The sequence below is a fragment of the Triturus cristatus genome, chromosome 4_1, assembly GCF_964204655.1.
Source record: "Triturus cristatus chromosome 4_1, aTriCri1.1, whole genome shotgun sequence".
Lineage (NCBI taxonomy): Eukaryota > Metazoa > Chordata > Amphibia > Caudata > Salamandridae > Triturus > Triturus cristatus.
Genome location: NC_140585.1, coordinates 1,231,184,410 through 1,231,203,871, shown reverse-complemented (window position 1 = coordinate 1,231,203,871; position 19,462 = coordinate 1,231,184,410). Strand labels below are relative to the sequence as shown.

The window sequence follows — 19,462 nt, the reverse complement described above, 5'->3', positions numbered from 1 at the left end:
TTTCGGCCCCAAGACCTCTAATCATTCGCTTTACCAGATAAAACTGGGGGCTCCACGTGCCAGCTATCCTGAGGGAAACTTCGGAGGGAACCAGCTACTAGATGGTTCGATAAGTCTTTCACCCCTATACCCAGGTCGAACGACCAATTTGCACGTCAGGACCGCTATGGACCTCCACCAGAGTTTCCTCTGGCTTCGCCCTGCCCAGACATAGTTCACCATCTTGCGGGTCCTATTGCGCACGCTCATGCTCCACCTCCCCGATGGAGTAGGCGAGACGGGCCGGTGGTGCGCCCGCCGCTGGAAGCGCGGCGGGATCCCACCTCAGCCCTCACCTTCATTGCGCCACAGGCTTTTGCTCGGCCCGCCGACTCGCGCATGTGTTAGACTCCTTGGTCCGTGTTTCAAGACGAGTCGGGTGGGTAACCAACATTGCCGTAGACCCCTGGCGCCCGGCGTGGGCCTCCCCGCCCAGCGGCGCGACGCAGTCGGGGCGCACTAAGAACAGTCAGCCCCAGTCGACAGTTGCGCAGGGAGCCCCGTCTCCCCTTCAACCGCCCCGGTGCGCCCCGATGGGCGGCCGGGAACGGGTGCCCGGGGGAGGGCACGGAGGAGGTCGAATCTCCCTCGGCCCCTTGGACACGGCTAAGCTGCTGACAGGGGGGCTGTAACACCCTCCGCCGGAGCGGAGGGCCACCTGCCACCCCGATGCCTTCCCAGCCGACCCGGAGCCGGTCGCGTCGCACCGCCGCGGAGGAAATGTGCCCTGCGGGGGCCAGGTAGAGCCCGGGCGCCGGTCCCGCGGAGGGGATCCAGAACTCCCGGGCCACCGACCTTCCCGCCGTGTTGAATCCTCTGGGCGGACTGCACTGACCTCACCTGTTTACCTCTCGACGGTTTCACGCCCTCTTGAACACTCTCTTCAAAGTTCTTTTCAACTTTCCCATACAGTACTTGTTGGCTATCTGTCTCGCGCCCGTATTTAGCCTGAGATGGAGTTTACCACCTGCTTTGGGCTGCATTCCCAAGCAACCCGACTCCGAGAAGACCCAATCCCGGCGCGCCGGGGGCCGCTACCGGCCTAACACCGTCCGTGGGGTGAGCCTCGATCAGAAGGACTTGGGCCCCCTGAGCGACGCCGGGGAGTCGGTCTTCTGTACGCCACATTTCCCGCGCCCGCCGCCGGGTGGGGATTCGTCACTGGGCTCTTCCCTCTTCACTCGCCGTTACTGGGGGAATCCTGGTTAGTTTATTTTTCTCCGCTTAGTAATATGCTTAAATTCAGCGGGTCGCCACGTCTGATCTGAGATCGTAGTCGGAAAAAAACGCCGGAGCGTTAAGGGGGAGCCGGGGAAGGCCAGCCCCCTGCCGGAGCAGGGGCCTGGCCTCCCGGCAGCGCGTGCCCTCTTTCCCCGGATCGCATCTGGAGGGGTTTTGCCCTCGCTGGGAAGCCGGCCGCGGAGGAGGGCACCCGAGGCGCGTGCGTGCGGGCAGCCGGTGGGACACCACAGACAGCCACGCGAGGCATGCAGCCAGGTCGCCCCAGGATGGGCCCGGGGCGGACCGCTCGCCAGGCCCCTTCTCAGGGGCCAGGCGCCCCGGCTGCGTACCTCCGCGGCAGGACCCAGCGAGGGACCCTGCCACGGGCGATCGGGGGGTCTGACCTTGTGGGGGGACGAAGGGGAAGCGGAGCTTACCCTGCGACGGCCCCAGCCGCTTCCTGGGGAAGCCCCGGGGCGATTGACGATCGAGCGACCCTCAGACAGGCGTAGCCCTGGGAGGAACCCGGGGCCACAAGGTGCATTGGAAGTGTCGATGATCAATGTGTCCTGCAATTCACACTAATTCTCGCAGCTAACTGCATTCTTCATCGACGCGCGAGCTGAGTGATCCACCGCCAAGAGTCACAGGCAACTTTTCGAAAATGTTCGCCCACCTGCGGGCGCAGGAGAGGTGGGAGGATGGTGACGCCGTCCGTCCGCCACCCCATGACGAGACGGCCCGGGCGCCCCGTTCAAGGCTTCCCCTCTGGGAGTCAGACAGCACTGTTGGGAGAAAAAAAACATTGCCAGGCGCTCGGCCCGGGAGCCCACCCACCCGGGGGGCGAGGGAGGGGGCTCCCGGAGAGACTGGAGCAGGCAGCCCCGCAGCCGCCGGTCCCTCCCGGGGTAACCCAGGAGGGACTGCGCGAGTCTTCAAACCCCTCAGCCCGGCCACACGGGACCGGGTCGAACCGGGTACCTGGCAACGAGGGAGGGTCGCCCCACCTGCACGTCAGCCGTCCGTCACCGGGTGGCCCCGAGCCATACCATCGGCCTGGCGATCAGCCCACCACCACCCTCGCCTGGGTCGGAGGCGCCGGAAGGGAAGAGACAGTCGTCTCCCTATCCTGCACGCCTCCCACCGAGAGGAGCCGGGGTCCCCTCGCAGGCACTCGGCCCCTTCTCTTTCAGGCTGCCCTGCCATGCGAAAAGGGCCGCTCCTCAGTCACCCAGAACCTGGTCAGGTCAGGCTGGGACTCGGGACGTGGGAGGGCCCAGCCGGCACCAGGGCCTTTTTGAGGGAGGGGTGGTGCCAGCCAGGGGATGCACTGCCATTTGGTTTCCCCCCCACACTGCTGGCGGGGGGTCGTGCCGGGTGAGCTTGGGGTCCATCTCGGAGAGGGTCAGGGGATGGGGGCCAGCCCCGTCCCCGGTCCCTCGTGCGTTAGTCAGGCCTTCCCCGGGGGAAGGGGCCCGCTGAAGTCCCGGTCCTCACCCCAGCGCCCCATGTGGCCGTGGACCGCTCCGCCAGCCGGGGCGCACCAGGGCAGGGCTGGGCCCTGTGCCTACGGTGCGTGCTCGCAGGAGGTGGGCCGAGGGCTTCGGGCTGGCGCCGTCGGTCGCTCGGGCCACTCCGCCGTTAATGATCCTTCCGCAGGTTCACCTACGGAAACCTTGTTATGACTTTTACTTCCTCTAGATAGTCAAGTTTGATCGTCTTCTCAGCGCTCCGCCAGGGCCGTTGCCGACCCCGGCGGGGCCGATCCTAGGACCTCACTAAACCATCCAATCGGTAGTAGCGACGGGCGGTGTGTACAAAGGGCAGGGACTTAATCAACGCAAGCATATGACCCACACTTACTGTGAATTCCTCGTTCATGGGAAATAATTGCAATCCCCAATCCCTATCACAAATGGGGTTCACCGGGTTACCCGCACCTGTCAGCGAAGGGTAGACACATGCTGATCCGTTCAGTGTAGAGCGCGTGCAGCCCCGGACATCTAAGGGCATCACAGACCTGTTATTGCTCGATCTCGTGTGGCTGAACAACACTTGTCCCTCTAAGAAGTTGGACGCCTACCGCTGGGGGTCGCGTAACTAGTTCGCATGGAGGAGTCTCTTTCGTTATCAGAATTAACCAGACAAATCGCTCCACCAACTAAGAACGGTCATGCACCACCACCCACAGAATCGAGAAAGTGCTATCAATCTGTCAATCCTTTCCATGTCCGGGCCGGGTGAGGTTTACCGCGTTGAGTCAAATTAAGCCGCAGGCTCCACTCCTGGTGGTGCCCTTCAGTCAATTCCTTTAAGTTTCAGTTTTGCAACCATACTCTCCCCGGAATTCAAAGACTTTGGTTTCCCGGAAGCTGCTCGGCGGGTCATGGGAATAACGCCGCCGGATCGCTAGTCGGCATTGTTTATGGTCGGAACTACGACGGTATCTGATCGTCTTTGAACCTCTGACTTTCGTTCTTGATTAATGAAATCATTCTTGGCAAATACTTTTCCTTTGGTTCGTCTTGCACCGGTCCAAGAATTTCACCTCTAGCGGCACAATACGAATGCCCCCGGCCGTCCCTCTTAATCATGGCCCCAGTTTCGAAAACCAACAAAAGAGAACCGGAGTCCTATTCCATTATTCCTAGCTGAAGTATTCAGGCGACCGGCCTGCTTTTCAAAGTAAACGCTTTGGACCCCCAGAACACTCAGTCAAGAGCATCAAGGGGGCGTTGAGAGGCAGGGTGCTAGGACAGGCGGTAGCTCGCCTTGCGGCTGACCGCCAGCTCAATCCCAAGATCCAACTACGAGCTTTTTAACTGCAGCAACTTTAATATACACTATTGGAGCTGGAATTACTGCGGCTCCTGGCACCAGACTTGCCCTCCAATAGATCCTCGTTAAAGGATTTAAAGTGTACTCATTCCAATTACATGGCCTCGAAAGAGTCCTGTATTGTTATTTTGCGTCACTACCTCCCTGAGTCGGGAGTGGGTAATTTGCACGCCTGCTGCCTTCCTTGGACGTGGTAGCCGTTTCTCAGGCTCCCTCTTCAGAATTGAACCCTGATTCCCCGTTACCTGTGGTCACCATGGTAGGCACAGAAAGTACCATCGAAAGTTGATAGGCCAGACATCCGAATGTATCATTGCCGTCACGGGGACGTGCGATAGGTCCAAGGTTATATAGAGTTACCAAAGCGGCCGGGCGAGCCCGGATTGGTCTTGGTCTGATAAATGCACGCATCCCGGGAGGCCAGCGCTCGTCAGCATGTATTAGCTCTAGAATTACCACAGTTATCCAAGTAACAGATGGAGCGATCAAAGGAACTATAACTGATTTAATGAGCCAGTCGCAGTTTCACTGTACCGGCCGTGTGTACTTACACGTGCATGGCTTAATCTTTGAGACAAGCATATGTTACTGGCAGGATCAACCAGGTAGCCGCACCTGCTGATGGGGTGGGTTTGAGGGGCCATGTGCCCATCTCCCCGACCGGCCAACCTTTGCGCACCGCTCCCTCTCAGGAGCCTGCTGGGGGAAGGAGCCCACCCGCCTGGGCGGGAAGGGGTCACTGGAGGGGTGGAGAGGTGTGGACGCATGGGCGCCGGCAAGCCCAGCCGTCTCCCCCGGAAGGGAGAGGTGGGCCGAGGTGCAGCCTGAGCGAGACGCAGGGGTGCCGGAGCCTGGCGGCGGCGACACCCATCGTAACAATAGTTCCGAGCTGTTGTGGAAATGTGCTGGGTGGAGAGGGGTGACGGCGTGGCGCACGGGGCCTATGAACCTGCTGGGCAGCAGCATCCAAGGGCCTGGCGCCACCCGACACCTTCCGCTTGGTTCAGACCACTGGGGGACACGAGCTGCCGGGGCCGCAGGCCCTCGAGTCAGACAGTCCATGCGGGGAGGAAGCTCCTTGCTTGAAACAACAGCCGAGGCTGGCCAAGCAGTCCATCCCTAAACGGACCGAGAGTGCCCAATCGATCAGAGTACGGCCAAGGCATCCCCTGGCAGGCCGCCCTGCATGGGGGGATGCCGGCTTCACATCCCTGCCTGCTCCCGGGGCGAGCAGGCTCAAAGGAAAGGCCCATCGGGAAGGGGCCGAGAGGCAGGAGCAGACCCAGGCCCCTGGGGGCCCCAGTGGGGGGGCCCGGGTACTGCCTTCCCCTGTCTGAGAATCGCCAGACCTCACGGAGGTCTGACTGAGCAAACTCAGAGAAAAAGGACCATCGGGAAGGGGTGAGAGGCAGGCGCAGACCCGCGCCCCTAGTGGCCCCGTAGGGCGGGCCCGGGTGCTGCCTTCCCCTGTCTCAGAATCGCCAGACCTCACGGAGGTCTGACCGAGCAAACTCGGAGAAAAAGGACCATCGGGAAGGGGCTGAGAGGCAGGTGCATACCCGGGCCCCTGAGGCCCCCCGGCAGGCGGGCCCGGGTGCTGCCTTCCCCTGGATCAGGATCGCCGGACCTCGCGGAGGTCTGACCCAGCAAACTCGGAGAAAAAGTACCATCGGGAAGGGGCTGAGAGGCAGGTGCGTACCCGGGCGCCTTCCCATGTTTCCGAATCGCCGGACCCCACGGAGGTCTGACTGACCCTCTCCCTAGTAATCTGGAGGAAAATTACCCCCCTTTCTTGTAATCCGTGCACACGAGGTGACAGAGGGGACCCAAGGCGCCAATTACCCGACCTCCTGGAGCCCTCGCTGGGATCGGGGAGGCAAATGAGCCCTCATCGGGACTTCCAGGCAAGCCCGGCCATCTGGTCGCCCCATTGGAAAGCATTGCGCGCGACTAGATGGCCGAGGGGATAGGCGCTACCAGATGGCCGAAGGGATAGGCGCAACCAGATGGCCAAGGTGATGGGCGCGACCAGATGGCCGAGGGTAAAGGTGCGACCAGATGGCCGGGCTCGAAAGGGAAGCCATCTGGTCTCTCTGTGCCCCAACGAAAGAGTGAGCGGGCGCCGGGGCATGGGGGACCGGAGGCCCAGGGCCCCAGCTGGGCCCCAGCCGTGGAGGCTGCGAGGGGGACCCGACAAGCAAAGAGGCCTGCCCGGGACCGACAGACCCCTGTCCTGGGCCCTTGGCGGAGTGGCAGGCTGGGGGACAGGGCCCAGGGCCGGAGCACCCGACCCGGGGCCCCCAGACCCAGCCGGGGCTCCCAGGCCCGGAGGCGCAGGGGACGCCTCCCTGGGCCCGCCGGACCCCGTCCCGGGCACCCTGCCACGTGGCAGGACTAAAGATCGGAGCCCGGGTGGGGAGGCCACCCTCCCCAGGGCCCTCAGGGGCCCCAGCCGGAGCTCCTGAACCCAGCCAAGCAAGGGGAGGCTCCCCGGGCACAATGGAACCCCGTCCCGGGCCTGGGAGTGGGTTTCATGTACCAGGGGGCAGTACAGTCTTTGTGCTATGATGGCTGTGGAGAGTGTGTGAACAACGATGCATTGGTCCCCGAGGGGCGGTCGCCGCCATGGGGGAGGAAGCTTAGCACTGCTGCGAGAGTCAAAGCTGCAAGCAACAGAGTTACCCGCCCCTCCCTTTTCGGTATGTGTCTGTGTGGAGCAAAAGAGGAGCAAATGCCGAGTTATATGGGGCCGCTGTGCTTCTGCACCAAGGTGGCAGCGGTCACCACTGAGCCTGGTGCACGGATTTCAATGACAGCAGCCTTAGGGAGCAGAGCAAAAGGGGTCCAATCAGGTTTGCAACATAACATGGGGTCCCTCCTTTCCCTGGTACATCATTTACTGCTTGGTAGTGGTCCTGTGATTAGGAGGGAGGGGGTGGGGGTAGGGGGTGATTGCAGGATCGGGGTTTGTAGGATGCCAAGGCAGCAAGTGGTGCAAGGTTTTGGGTTTGATGCCGTGGAGCCGTTTTTTTTCCGTGGGGAGTATGCTTCTTGAGGGGAGGGGGGGCAGACGGAGGGGCATACATGGCTGAATGAAGTATATTGCTAAAGTCCCTTTACTTAGCTGCGTTTTGTGGTACTTTTCACATTATTTTTAGGTCTTATTAGGTGCACAAAAACAACGCACAGGGGTTGGGTGTGGGTTGGTACAGTCTGTGGGTTTTAGGATTCTCACTCATAACGCAGACATGTGGGGTGTCACACTAATTTCTTCATGCAGCAGAGATGTGACACGTTAGATGCAATTTGTGTAGCCTCTCCCAATCCTACTGCATGTTCCGAGAGCCTGGGGCAAGCCCAGAGTACAGTCACTCATGCCACAAGTGTACTTTGAAATTAAGAGACTTTACCAGCCTGCGCACACGTGAAGATCTGCTGCATCTGCTGCATCTGCTGCACCTGGGTTCAATGAGTCCATGCGTCCTGCGCCTCTGTGCGGCCACCATTGCTCAAAGGTAGCGTCCCGGGAGTGGTGTGGTGGTGGCGGCCGGCACTGTTGAACAAAAAGGAAAGTGAAAGCGCGCACAGCGCACAGATACAAAAAGAGAAGCGTCATCCATTGCTCAAGGACAGCATCCCGTGAGTGGTGGTGTAAACAAAAATGAAACCCATGCATGAAAATGACAGGAATGATGCATATCCTGTCCCTTGTCCCAGGCTAGTGACATTGGCAACGGGCCCGCCTTCAGACAGGGCACTGGGAGGGCAGGGCTTGATTATTTAAAAACAAGGCGGAAGAGACGCCGTGCGCGAGCTAAAGAGATGCCGGGTGGGCGAGCCGAAAAGGAGACAGAGAGGGAACAAACAAGCCTCACTCCAAATCAAAAGCGGGCGTTTAACATAAAGTGTGATGCACACCAATGAAAAGCATGGGCGGAGCTTCGACTCCACTTCCGAAAGCAACCCGACGACAAAAGATCTTGCAGAGCGGGCAGCTCATGCGCTGCGATGCTAGGCAAGACCTAAAAATGGCACTTTAAGACCAGAGAATCAAAAAAGAGGGAAAGGCTTGGGCATTTGAACCTTTATGAAGCATATTTCACTGGAGGCTGACAGCCAGGTGGGATCCTGGTTACTCCTTTGGCCTGTGTTGCGGGTCAATCAGAACTGGAGCCACTAATGCTGTGGCAGACTGTACCTTTGACACAGAACAGGGTAGAGGAGAGGGCACTTCAAAGGAGTCAACACCGACAACCCGAAGTTCAAAGGACTAGACTCTGAATCACATCTGTGTCTGGATTTGGACTATAAAGGTGGGGACATGAGTTCCACACTTTTTCAACAGCACTGTTCAACAGGGGAGAAGGTCACCAAGACTTCTAGCTTCTGGAACCAGGACTAGGGACCGAGGTCTGCTAGTCATCCTGCTGGGAGAGTGGCTGTCACCCAGGAAGTAACGACCCCTTGCTCTGAGCCTGGATCACCAACCTTCTGCCTGCATGCCAAGATCAATGGACCTAATGAGGAAGAGGAGGGCGCCTGGAGGGATTGAGACTCAGTGGGCATCCATAAAGTAAGGGCCATTGCCCCTTGTGTGGAGAAGTCAGCAACCCCTGTGTGCCAGGAGGGGACCACCTTGAAATAAGGGCATTGCCCTTGTGCAGGAGAAGTTGGCAACCCCATATGCCAGGAGAGGGGGTACTGTGAAGTAAGGGACTGCCCTTGTGTAGAGGACGTGGGTGACCCTATGAGCCAGCAGGGGGTCGCTGTGAAATGAGGTCTGTTGTCCTAGCAAAAGTGAAATTGGCAACTCTGTGTGCCAGGAGAAGCTAGGTTGTTGCTTTTGATCTTCGTGCCCAAGCTGCTGTGAAGAACACTTAACGATCACAGAGTACCCATCCAGAAGCTGAGGAGGCCCAATGTGTCCTCAGGGAAAGACCGCAAGAGGTCACAACCCCTAAGTAGTAAGAGACCACAGAGGCTCACCACTGTCCTTCCGCACTTGCCATGCCATAGGGGCGGGTAAGAATGTTCAAGGCAGGCCGGCCTGTTAGGAACTTGCACTAATTTGGAACATTATGCTGCTAAAGTTGAATCTTAAGCCAAACCTAGATTTTGCCATGTGGAAACTAGCGTGGGCCACATCTGAAAATGGATTCCAGTGTGAATGGGAAATAACCAACCTCACTAGAAGTGACAGAGGGACTCGAAGATACCACCCAGAGCGACCCTAGCATATCAACCATAAGAGACTGTGATTATTATTTGGTGTGTTGCCTCTATGTTGTGTGTGCTTATGTTAAAATACTACTTTTTTTGTGAAAGCAAGCATTTGACTGAACAATCAACTTATTGCGATTACCATTTGTACTTTGAGTCTTGCACCCGTGTATGCCTCACTCCTACCTCCCCCTCAAAGTGCTTTGGGCAGCTCAACCTGTGCTACCACTGAGTTAAGTGCTCAAAGGGTAGTACTTGGACCAGTTACTAAGGATCCATAGTATGTCTGGCCTTGGGACAGAAAGAGTAAAAGACCGTAACCCCCCTGGTTGGGCCTAGTAACCCCTGCATGATCTCAGAAAGGGGTTGTGACAGAAGGAGAGAGCCTTTCTGAGCAGGCACTAAACCTATCAATCAATCAGGGTTTTATAAAGCGCGCTACTCACCCGTGAGGGTCTCAAGGCGCGGGGGGGTGGTGCAGCTCCGGATCAGTCGAAGAGCCAGGTCTTGAGGCTCTTCCTGAAGGTGTGCAGAGTGGGGGAGCGCCTGATGTTGACTGGAATTTACCTGCTGACTTGCTGATTAAGTAAACAGCATTTCTCTAAGGGTATCGCACTAATTTTTGTGTTTGTTTAAGTTAGTAAGGGCAGGCGTGAGTCCCATAACGTCCCTCTTGTCTTCCCTTTGTGATAGTATACTTAAAAGCAATGACCCATGCTGACTAGAAGCTTATTATCTACCTGCTTCTAGCAGCATAGCAACTTGTGGTGCTAACATGGAAAAAGGTACCCCCCCCCCACTTTCAATGGCGCAATGATTTACTCCTTTGTGTCACATTTTAGCAATGGACCAGATCGCCCACAGCTTAACTACGACAGAGGCGACATTCCAATATGTTTGCCACCCATTGATCCATTACTTCACCTGTATAGAGCTCACATGCAAACCCACCCAAGCTCAGAACACTCCAGCTCTTTGACTGATTAGGCCATTAGCGCCTTACCTTACTAAAGCATCCGCTATAGCTCGATAAAGAGGAGCACACTTTTTACACTATGACCTGTAGTTGATGTTTATGTCTTTGTTACTTAGTTTTTATTCCTTTCCTTATGTAATGCAACATAATGTATCTTGCAGCTTTATGTATTGGGTACATAGGACACCACCTTCACCACTTCTGCGATACACACATGGTCCCTGCATTGTTTCTAACAAAGATCATATGTTATAAATGCTTGTATCTGCTTGCTCTGCCATGTATATATTTTAATACTCCGAAATACAACAAACCGAATTTGAGAAAGAGAAAAAGCCTCCTGTAGTTAAAAGAAGATTATTTCTCTATATATTGCAGGTATCAGACAAAGAATGTCGATGTAAAGTTGTCCCTTATGCATTCCAGTGCACAGGAGGCAGAATCCTACATCAAACAGCAAATTGCATGCGGTAAGAGGGAAAGACTCCGTGGGTCTGATCTGAGATGTAATTGACAATGTCTCAAGCTAGTGGTCCACAAAGGCTGATCCGGTTAATTCGATGGTTGGAGGGGGGTGACCCAAAGCCTGTGTTTTCTCTATGTGTATTGTAAGCAATAGCTCTTGCAGACAGCTGCACTGTCAACCCAGATGTAAAAATAAGAGCAGTCTCTACAATGATTGTAATTCTGGTGAGTGTGCCCACTTGTGTGGCGGGTGCAGCAGGGCTACAACAGAGCAAGCATCTTTGCCTTACAGACCTGGTATATCATGTCCAGTTGCAGTAGCACAGTACAAGCTTCCCTCCTTTACAGAAAATGTTTAGCTCCAGCCATTACAGCAGTACGAGCTTTCCTTTCTTTGCACTACATGAAGGGCAAGGCAGCAGAAGTTCAATGTTTCCTCCCAACAGCATCAGTGCCATTCACATGGCCCATGAGACACGTTGAGAGAAGAGGCATGACTACCCTATTTAAGGGGCGAAGGTAGCTTTTTAGTAAGGGAGTGCAACACTGACAGCACGCCTGGCAGTGCTTAATTTGAGCAGGTGGTTTCCGATGCTCAGCACCGCAACTTATGTCTCAACACTGACGCTTGTGACAGTCTGCCACAAGGTGGCACTGTCTGGCTAATTTGGAGATGACCAAAACAACAGTTAATTATTATTTCAATATACATTAAAAATTACTATTACCTACTGCCCAAGCCATTCTTCTAGCTTTAGGGGCCTGAAATAGTCAGAATGTTCACACTTGTAGGAATGTGATTGTTAATGGTTGTGTTGTTACTATCATTGGTAGCATGGCAGGGGCAATGTGTGGTGGCCTCCTGACAATAGTCCTGTAACTTTTTAGGTCGAGCCTAGAGCAGCGCATGCGCTGCAGCTCGACTTTTTGTAAGGGGCTTTTCAAAGTGCTACACTGTGGCCTAGAGCTTGCGTGCATGTGCGCAGGCACGCGCTTATGAGCAGAGGCGCCATATGGCTTTCCTCTCGCGTCATGGGTCATCAGCTTTGAAGATACAAGAGCTTTCTTTCACATTCCTGAAGTCTATAGCTTCTTTGTTGCTCTTTGTTACTACAACTGTCCACAAGGCGGTGGTGTTCCCACATCTTTGTTTTATCATCTTTTGTTCCCACTAGCCTAAATTGCTTTGACCGTCTTCCCTCATCCCAACTACTGATTTGACTTTTGATATCACTTTGTCCTTTGCCTGCGCTTGATAGATGATGTCAGATGAGGCCATTGACATCACTGATGGGTTTGGAAGAGGATGACAACACCGTAAGTGTTCAAACATTGAAATACGAATATGCTAAAAAATCAAAAGCAGTCGTTCTGGTGAAGTTATATGCCAAACATATTGTCATATGAACTGACCTTCAAGCCCGAAGTCTGGCTGGGCAATGTGCCTTAATTGTGTGATCCTGGGCAAATTGATTTATCTGATTTGCCCAGGATCACACAACTTCAGTTTCATACTTGTGCAAAAATGTGGGGTGCCTGCAAGCACCAATCTTTATATTAAAAAGCAAAAGTAAAACAGACTCCAGAAATAAACATAGTAAGAAAAACACTCGTAGGTCATAAAAAGTTCAACACCCTGGCTCCCAGGTTTTTAGTTCTGTTGACAGCTCCAAAAAAACAAGCATTGGCATAGCCAATAGGTCTCGCCTTTGGGACCTTATACGTGTTTAGTTATCCAGCACAATATCCTTGGTGCAACAACATCAAGTGTAGCATGGCTAAACACTTACAAGTTCCCAAAGGCGAGACCTATTGGCTATGCCAATGCTTGTTGTTTATTTTGTTTTTTTACAAATTAAGCACTGACGTCGGGGCACCCGACGCTGAGCTTGCTGCTGCAGTTTTAGCATTTCATATCACTGTGCATAATAATTGTTTTTCTTCAGGGTAAAAAATGTAAGAAACTGGCCCAACTCCTATGACTGCATCCGCTGTGGGCGGGGCTGAGCTATCAGTAGGGCAGCAGTTGCATAGGGGCCCAGCTGTGCGAAGGAGCAACAGCACTTAAATTATATTCCCCTGTTGATACCCAGCCACGGAGCTGGTCGCCCATTTTCCTTGCTCGCATAATGGCCCGTTGCACCCTTGCCACACCTACAGCCACAGGCCCCTGGCATACGCTTAGTTTATTGCCTCAGAAGACGAGTTGGCCCTATATACATGGTGCATGACTTACAGGAACAGGCTGCTTTGGCTGTTGGTCCAAAATTTCAAGCACCCGACCCTTCAAGCGGTTCCCATTCAGCCCAAGACCAATGAATACGGTGAGATGTGGGAGATTCAGGGGCCCCTCTTCACAATCTGCAGGAAGGCCCCATCATTTCGCGTTACGCCACTTGCCCTCTGAACCTAAAGATATGAGCCCAACATGTGTGTGGGGAGCGTGCGTTTGTGTGTGTGAAGGTAAACTTTCACGCACAGCTGCTGCTGACACCTTCACACTGTATCAGCGGAGCCTCGGAACCTCGCCAACCCCCATTAGCCTGATCTCTCTTTGCTAATTGGAGGCTCTGTGATATCCCTTTGGCAGGCGCTAGGGGTCACAGGAGGTCAGCAGCTTCTTTAATTAAACATTATAAAAAGTGAATTGACTTTGAGTCATTGAAGAACTGCTGGGCAAGCGGAAGCACAAGGACAATAAATGGGGACTGTAACAGTGCAAGAGCGAGCTTTGGAGGTGGCGTAGGGCTACGCTCAGATGCCCAGTGCATAGGGCAGGGGTCTCCAACGAGTAGCTCGGGAGCTACTGGTAACTCGCCAGTACCTTCAAAGTAGCTCTCAGAGGTGAAGTCAAACCCAGTATCAAATTCAGAGTAGATGCCTATTAAAAAAGGCAGCACTGCTCATTTTAAGACCATTAGAGTGACAGCCAGCCATACTGTTGGCAGTAACTCATACTAACACTCAGACACACACTGTATCAGCCTAAAAGGCCTGCCACTTGACAGTCTGTATCCAATCTCAAAATAAATAAGCCACCAGGAGATTGACCATGTTGTATGTAGTCCCTGCAGTATCAGACACAACATGTGTGTGAACAGTGGACCATCAAAGAAGCATGGCAGCAATAGCCTGAGCAGTAATCAGTGCTGACCCTCCAAAGTGTGGGACTGCAGGAGTCAGAGTGAAAATGTGTCAGTTGGGTGCATGATCACTCAAGACCTGGTGAGAAAAGAGCATGATGCAGACCATAGAAAATTAAGAGACTCATCAGCATTTATCTGCGTCCATAATAAACGCTATTGCTTCCTGAAAGCTACGCCTGGTGTCAAGGACCACCAAATGTGTATGCTAACCCCCATCATAAGGGTGTTATAATTGTGCTTGTTCCTGGCATAATAGTACCAATTGCATAATAATGGTCATCCTTGACTATTTGGGGTATTTTTGGTCTAGTTGTGGTATACTGGCAGCCATCCTTTACATACTAGGAGTATGACTGGCCTACATTTACCCATTCCTGGCATAATAATGGTCATGACTGATATATGGTCTATGCCCTGACCGTTATGGTTTCCAGCCTTGGCACAACTGTGGTCATAGTATAATGGTGGGCATTACTGCCATAATACAGGCATCCATGGTGCTGTGGTGAGCATCCATGGCATATGACTGTAATACCTGGGTATTCAAAGTAGTCTATCCATATAAGACATTTTTACATAGGAGTACTCGATGAAAATGACAACCTGATGTTTTGGGACTGTGCATTTCCTAAACTCTGAAAACTGATATTTTAAAGGCAGTTTTTCTTTTCAAAAATGGGTTTTCTTCTGGAAAATTGAGTTTGTTCGCCCACAGTGGAAAGTGGTATTTGATAGGAAAATGTGCATTTTAAGAAACTGATGAATGATAATTCAAACTGAGCTGGGGAGACCTACTGCTGTATTTATGTCCTTTGTTCCATAGGGCATGTCAAGATTTGAATGTTACTTCATAAGTCAGGTGGAGGCATTTTATATTGATTAACTTTTTACCTGCATTTCTGCTGTTACCCACACTTGGAATACTTGGGGGCTAACTATTGGTAATCCTGCTTATGGTGGTCATAGTATAGTCCCTATTTTACAGTTATAACATTTGGGCAGACTTTCCTTGAGCAGAAGTAGCTCTCACTACAGAAAAGGTTCGAGACCCCTGGCAAAGGGTGACCAGAATTGTAAAGGCAAAAACTGGGACATTTCACAAAAATAGAAGAAGGACTACAATTTTGCTTCAACTGAGCGCACACAATGACTGCGCTAATCACCATTGAATTACAGAAAAGGCAGTAAGATCATAAATTAAATGCAATTTTTAAAGCCAGTATCATGCCTGTTAATTAATTTTCTTTATTATAACAGTTGCTAACTATCCTGCTTGGAAAATACAAAAAGGCACCTCCCTCCGTTTTCACGAAACCCTCGCTAAAAACCGGGACAAGACCTACATTTACAAAATCTGCCGGGGCAGCCGGTGAAAAGCCAGGACTGTCCTGGCAAATCCGTGGCGCCTGGTCACCCTACCAGTGCGCGACGAGCACTGCCTGTCACACCACGACTAGACTTGCAGGAGTCTTCTTGCTATGAGGCACAGTTCTTTTGTTTTTTCTACGGTGGCTCAGTGTGACTCAATGTGTTGATCGAATGGATCTGTGTTGTTTCATCTTAGCACATTTTAGAGACAAAACAATCCACATTTTTTTTCCTGAAAACCATCTCAGTGAGAATGTCACATTTTGTAATTGTATTTACATCGCGCTTACTACCCCAGATGATGTGTCAAAATGCTTTTTTGGGAAGTAGCACGCTACTCCAGAACCCAAAGAGTCTTAGTGGGGAATTAGTATAGGGAGATATTAAATTAATTTGAGCGGTGGACATGTTAGTCTGTTAGTTGGATTGAAAAGGAAGTGGAGGGATAGACGAGAGAAGTGTCTATAAAGTGTGTTTTTTGTAGCTCATAGCATTAGGAGGAGGTTTGGGAAGAGTGAGGTGGAGGTGGAGGTGGAGGAGGAAGAGTGAGAGGGAACCGTTTCAAAAGGCTTGTTTGGGAGATGTGAATAGTGAAAGAGGTATAAGATGATGCAAGAAGGGGTAGAGGAAGGAGGAGTCTAGTAAGGTTTTTTTGGACATCATCGTAGTAGAGTGAGTTTGGGATGAGGTAGAGGATATATTGAGAGAGGTATAGGGTAAGAAATAGGGTAGTGCATTGGGGAGAGTAGTAGAATGAGGTTTGAGATGAGTGTGAGAAGTTGGCCTGATATATGATGTCACTAGTTCTAGTGTACACCTTGTATCAGTCCAAACAACCCTTATGGTGATCGGTTGTTAAGTCAACTTTATAGACCAGCTATCCTAGTGGTAGCATGGACAAGAGCAGTCTTAGGCTAAACTCTGTATGGCATGTGAAGCCAGCTGTTATACCATTTGCAACTCCTTGAATACCAAATGAAAGGACACCACAACAGATATTATAAAAAATAGAATGTATTTATTCTAGTCAAAACACCCTCAGCACTCTTTATGAGATTCGAGGTAAGTACAACACAGTCTTAATCAAGCATACATAAGTCACACAGGTAAGTAATACAGTTAGGCCCTAGGGGCCACGCAAACCATATACTAAGTAAGTGGTATAAGAACCACTGTCACGAACACAGGTTAGGCCTAGACCTAGGGAATCGCTGGGGCTACACTATACTACCCAAGGTTAGGAAGTGGGAGGCCCACGGGATTCAGGTGCAGAGTGGAAACACTCATGCGTAATGCGTTAAAGTCGATAGAAATAGTAGTATTTAGTAATTAAGAGTTTTAGGACACTTCGGAAGGAGCTAGGAGTTAGAGACTTGAAAACTAGACACTTGGATAGTCAATACCCTTGTGAGCACGGGAGTACTCAAGTTACCTAGCCCACGGGCTGCGGGTGCATAGGTGTGAACTTGCGTCGGGTTTCGTCGTCGACTCCTATGGATGCCTGAAGAAATTTGCTGACAGGCAGTCAGTGAAGAGTGTCCGGTGGATTCCAAGGATGGAATCAGGAAGGAGGATACCTGCAAGCAGAGGGGACAGAGTCTAGGTCACCAACCAGGAGCCAGGAAGGAACCAGGAAGGAACCAGGCGATGTCGTGAAGATGCAGGTGAAGAGGTGAAGCTTGTCGCAGCAGCCACGGGTACCAGGAGGCGTCGAGGACAACCAGAACCAGGAGGCGAGCTGTCCCACGAAGGCTCTTGCTGTCGGCGGCGTCGATGTCGAGTTAGGACCCAACAAGCCTTGGCAAGCGTAACCCACGCAGGTTGGAGGACTTGCTTCTGTCGCATACCAGGAAGGTCTGAGGTGCTTCCCTTTCACAGGGGAGCGAGTGCCAGTCTGGAGGAGCTGGACCAGCAAAGCAAAGTTGAAGGTTCGTCGTCACAGAGGTCGCTAGCCAACGGGCCAACAACCGGACAACACGTCGAGCAACTCAGGTGCAGAAGGGCCCCACGCAGAACACGTGAAGTGTGGGGAGCTGATCTTCTTTGCAGATGGTGCTCGGGATTGGGGCTTCTCAATTCCCCAAGCACAGCATCGAGGAAGCCTCAGAAGTCACGCTAGTCAGTTACTAGCCACTTTTCCCAAGTCACCGGTCCCACGTCCCTCGTCGCCTCCACGGGTCTCAGCTTTGCTGTAGATGTGGATCTGGTTCAGAGGTGTCTGGAAGTCACAGCGCTGGTCAGTCTCTGCAGTCGTCCCTCGTAGGATCAGTCGCAAAGCAAGCAGCGGTCTCTGGATGGTGCCTGGTTGCCCAGGGTGGTCACTCCTTGGCCACAAGGGAGATTCTTCAGTCTTCTTCCGTAGTCAAATGTCGAAGGTCCAGAGTTTCTGTTCAAGATGCAGGTTCAGGATAATCTAATTCTGCAGGGCTCAGCTACCTTCTAATATACTAGGCTAGTGGGCTGGGCTACCTGCAAGGTCCCTCCTATGGGTGGGACCAGGAAGGGGGGTGGCTACACCCCCTTTCCTTTGTCCAGTTTCGCGCCAGAGCTGGGGCTGGAGTGCCCCAGCACCGGTTTGAACTGGACTATGCATGGAGCACCTTGTGTGCCCCAGGCATGTCTCATTCCTTTCAGCCCTCCCTGCCCCAATACACTAAAGTCTGTCTGGGGAGGTGCTAGCACCTCCCCAAGCAGGAAACCTATTGTCCAGGCCTCCCTGGCTGGGAGGGCTCCCAGCTGCAGGAGGCCAGACTCGTGTCTGTGGCAGCAGCATCCATTTTGTGATGCTGAGGCTTTGGTCAGAGTTAAACAGCAAAGTAGGATTTTAACATGTCTCTCCCTCTAGAAGGGAGGAATAATATCCTCATCACCAGAAATGGTATGGGGGTATTATTCCAAAGTGTTAGACACCTTACACAACATGTTTTGATAAAGCCAAACCATAGTTACCATAACCGTTTAAGATCATAAGGCACTTTAAGAGTATATGGTAGGCGATATCATAGAACAGCTATAAGGACATGGTTCCGAAAGCTGCAGACAGGCTCAGCTCATGCTAGAGCACCATCTCACATGTTACCAAGCACTCTGCCTCCAGGATTGTTAAGGCCTGCCATAGGAGTGGCTCACAGGTACACATGTGTCTATTTTAAGGGTAGAGATAGGTATACTATGTCTAAGCAAGGGGTGATTACACGACCTTGCCCCAGCTGAGTGATCAGCCAGTTGTGTCTGATTGGAAGGCCAGGCCAGGGGTGGCATAATACATGCTGCAGCCCCTGGGAGGCCTAGGGTACACCTATGCCCTGGGTACCTAGGGTACACTGTACAGGGTCCAATAAGGTGATCCTTACCAATTGGGTATGTACATAGGGTACATGGAGTCCATTTTAAAGAGAGAGCAGACAGCCTGAGACCCTGAATGGCAGGATCTCAGGCCAACTAAGTCGAAAAACCAGCTAGACACTAGGCAAAAAGTTGGGGGTAACCATAGTCAGATATCCACCTTCCTACAATGAGTCTGAGATTGGAGGTAGAGGATATATTGAGAGAGGTATAGGGTGAGTTATAGGGTAGTGCATTGGAGATGCTGAATTAGAAGTAAAGTGATAAATATAAAGATACATAAATACATGGAGGGTATATATGTATAAGGAAGGTAATATATCTACGCTTAAGTTGTATTTAATAAACTCAGACTTTCAAGTTTTGCTGTACTTTAAGTTAATGTATTTGTTTATATATATTTTTGGGGGTAATTCAGTAGTGAAGCAATGGTAGGTAAATAATTAGAAAGATTCACTTATTTATGCAGTGACCTATATACATGTTAAACATAGAATAATATAACCATAAGTAATATGTACATTTGTTATGCAGAACTAACAAATATCTATACATTTCTAAAACAAAATTATTATACACATTTACACAAAGCAATATACATATGCAGGTACACATATATAGTCCAAATAAATGCTTATATACACAGGGATATAATATATATTTATGTTTGTGTATGGTGGTTATGTGGCGAAGAGCCAACTCTTCAGTAGTGTTCTGAAGATGAGATAGTTATCTGTGGCTCGTATGTTTGGGATAATAAAATCCATATTCTGGCTGCTTGAACAGAGAAGGATGTACCACCTATCTTTTTCTCTTGTACGGTGGGATTTTGAGGCGAGGTGCC

The 19,462-nt window shown here is 52.0% G+C and overlaps 2 non-coding genes and 1 pseudogene across 2 annotated transcripts; all 3 read right to left on the bottom strand.

Moving 5' to 3' along the window:
• LOC146856472 (28S ribosomal RNA) overlaps positions 1-1,312 on the bottom strand; it is a 4,220-nt pseudogene extending 2,908 nt beyond the window's left edge.
• A 440-nt stretch (positions 1,313-1,752) lies between these two features.
• Positions 1,753-1,906, bottom strand: LOC146856471 (5.8S ribosomal RNA). The gene has a single exon (XR_014959119.1). It is a non-coding gene; the product is annotated as a 5.8S ribosomal RNA (ribosomal RNA).
• Positions 1,907-2,902: 996 nt separating this feature from the next.
• On the bottom strand, positions 2,903-4,706 carry LOC146856470 (18S ribosomal RNA). Its single transcript, XR_014958957.1, has one exon. It is a non-coding gene; the product is annotated as an 18S ribosomal RNA (ribosomal RNA).
• Between the last annotated feature and the right edge of the window lie 14,756 nt (positions 4,707-19,462).